We start from the raw sequence: 3,505 nt of genomic DNA on the forward strand, positions 1-3,505 counted from the left end.
TCCTGTCCAGCCTGGCTCTTAATGAGGTATGTTGTAACAACGTGAACCCTATGAACATGTGGTATTTCTGGGGCTGGTGTGAGGCTTCTGTACTCCAGCATGGAAGAGCAGTGTCTTTTGAACGGGACAGCCAAACCTGCAGGATGCAGCTGGAAGGTGCATGAAAGGTGGAGTGAGTGGAGAAGAATGATAAAGGGCCCTGTCATCTGCTGTGAACCAAGCTTTGCCATGAAGATCTGTGCCATGTACTTAGAGCTACTACTGCCTGGATCATTGTGGCAGTCTCTGCCGCAAGGTCACCAGTTAGCAGAGGTACAGATAATCCCCAAATGAAGAGCTGTGGAGATCTCTGCCCCTTTTCCTGGCATGAAGAGCTGAAGAAAAAGCTAGTGTGGGCAGTCTTCTCCCCCTGGGATGGTGTGATGCTGGCTGGTTTGCATCCCTGCTGCTTAGGACTATAGAGTCTATAGCAGATTTGTCTGAGGGACGAGTATTTGCTGCAATATGAAGCTGCATCAAGCAGCAAGATAACAGGCAGGGCGAATGATCACTGCCCAACTTTGTTCACAGGCCCTCTTTTCTTTAGCAAGAGGCATGTATTTGTAGAGCATCATAAACCTAAGTCATAGTTTTCTGCGTAACTTTATCACAGAAAAGGTGCTGTTATGTAGGATAGTGTCCTCAGGTGTCTGCAAACCGGCTGATGTCACTGCCTCACCGTTTATAGTGTCACAAAGAAGGACTTTGAGGTTTTTAAGTGTTGTCAGAAGCACTGGCAAAGGTTATCCAGGGTGTTGCAGTAAGGTTGTAACTTTCCAGGATTCAGTCAGAGCAGCTATTGATCCAAATGTCCCATGCTGTCACCCAGACATGTATAAATGATAGTCTAGTGCCATGGGTGTACAGGGAATGTGTGTGCCTTCCCCTCTAGACTACATAGTTTTCATTCTGTGTCCGAAATAGCTGTGACATTTGGGCTTCTAAACAGAGCTCCAACTGAAGATGCTCATGATTGTAACTTAGTTGTACTTTTATATCTCTTTCTCCTCTGCTCCCCTTTCATCACCGCTTCTGCCTCTGCTCTTTCCCTGGCTTGCTGCCTTCTCACTCTTCTCCCTCCCTCTTTCTGTTCTCTTCTACACATCTATTTTTACTGCTTCTGTCTTCTTCATCAGTCAACATCTTCTCTGGCTTTCTTCCCTTGCTTCTTTGCCAGTATCAAAGAGCATGTTTTATTTTTTTACTGTATGTATAGAATAAAATGTTTAAAATGATGGTTTGACCCTGGGATCTGTCCTCAAAGGTTTAAAGGCATTCTCTCAAGAGGTTACAGTTAGAGGCATTGTATACAAACCCCTCATCTTCCTGTCCTTAGATGTATTCTGCTCTTGCAGGACACAGAGCTGAAGTTCCAGGAAAATATTGGGGAAGCTGGGAATTGCTTGCCATAAAATAAATGCACTAATGTACACTCACATGCATCTGTCACTGAGTTATTTTGAATTTCTTTAACAAACTTGGAGTCTTGCAGCACACTGATATGGTGGCAAATATTGACAAGCTGTTTTGAACAGAGAAATGAAAACATGGGTGAATACTGAAGAACCAAGGCCACTTTGACATCACCTGTGCCAGACAGTTGAACTGATTTTACTGAATGAATCTTCACCTGTATGACCAGCAGTGTAACTGCGGTGAATGTTGTGAGACTCCCAGACATGCACTGCCGTGACATTAATGCTGATGTCTCAGCTGCTAGCTTTTCTGGCTTCTGGTCTGGCAGACTGTGATGCACATGCTGTAAATGACAAGAGCATAATGGATGAGGTGTGTGAAATCTTGACAACCAGCTACTAGACCATGCTTTCTTGTGGGAAAGAAAGTGGCTCCAGAAGCAATGTTGCAGAGTCGACTAAATTCTCACTCAACTGTATCTGGTCTAGCTCCACTGATTAGCCAAGAGGTGACTGTGGTAATTGCACCAGTGGGTTTCTGAAAGGGGTAAAATGCTGAGCACAGCTACATTGGTACATGGCTTGCAAAAGACTAACCCTTATAATTCAGAATTGACCTACTACCCAATAGGGTAAAAGCAACGTTTTTAACTGGGGTAAGGCTTGAGGAGCAGTGGGGATTTCATACACGCTCGAGCAGAGCTGTGAGAGTGGTGCACAGGCTGATTAGCAGGCCCTCTCCCCATTTATTTGTCTTTGTGGTGGTTCATACAGAGACAATCTCCTCCCCAGTTGCTGGAAGCTGTCAGGATAAAACCTCTCAGCTCTGACATCTCGGCATGACTGATGTCCCAGTTAGTCCTGTTGGGATAAAAGAGCTTCTTTTGTTTGAAAGCAGCCATCAGACAGTGCCCCATCTCCTCAGGCACAGACCTGGACCCAAAGGTGTTGCGGTCATGGCCTCTAAGCTTGATTACTGCAAAACAGGTTAACCAGGAGTCAAACAAAATTCCCTCAAAAGCATCATCTGTTGCAAGCACAGCATTGTATCTACCTAGAAACCTGCATCTTTGCCAAGCTCACACCACAGCACCAGTCTTCATATCTGTTACAAAGTCCATGTCGGGTAGTCTGTATAGTAATCAAAGCCTGCCTTGTTCTGTATCTAACTGTTTTAGAAATTGTTCTTCATTTCAAAACCATAGACACCCATGGTCAAAACTGTAGGTAACCAGAGACAAGGGGCTACAGGAGACATCTCTGATAGGTGCTGTCCCCGTGTTCCTTCTAACAGAAGAAGAGAGTGGCCATGGACCACTGGATCCTGAACAGCTGCCATCGCATGTCTGATTTTGATTCAGGGAGTTCTGCACAAGATGTGCTCAAATGCATCAGTCCTGGTTCCCCCTTCCCTTCGCCCCGCACTCAAACAGGTGAACAGAAAAGTGAAATAAGTGAAACTTGTTTTCCATTCATTTTTGAGGAATAAAACCTGGTCATTTCTCTTTTAAATATTTGGAAGACTTTGACAAATTAAAATTAACAAGGTCATATAAAAGCCTTCTTGAACAGGTAGATCCAACTTAAAAAAATCCTGGATTTTGGCAGTTTGTGAACCTCACTTTGTTTACACTACAGAAGTGAAAGAGTTGCAAATTAAATCTGTACAGATGGTGAAGTGGCTCTTTGGAAAAATAACTAAACATTGCCACAGTATTCATTTCTGTTTGCTGAAGGAAAGACTTTATAGCTCTCTCTCTGAAACAACTTTCTTCCTGCCCTTGCCATCCTGCGGGGAGGCTGCACCACTCGCTGCTGCTTTTTGCAACTGCACCAGTGCTCTTTCCCATTTAACTCTCTGTTTTATCTCTACACCTATTAATTTATCACAGCTGTGGCGGGAGCTGGTGGTTGTGGCTCACCCACCTCGAAGGAGTTAACTGGGTTTATTACATAATCTGTTTAACATTCGGGATGAATAGGAAATGCACGCCCCTCCTCCCCTACAATATGTTTGCGCGCTTTAAATCGCACTCCTCCCCGTCTGTAAG

Source organism: Strigops habroptila, chromosome 10, assembly GCF_004027225.2.
Source record: "Strigops habroptila isolate Jane chromosome 10, bStrHab1.2.pri, whole genome shotgun sequence".
NCBI lineage: Eukaryota > Metazoa > Chordata > Aves > Psittaciformes > Psittacidae > Strigops > Strigops habroptila.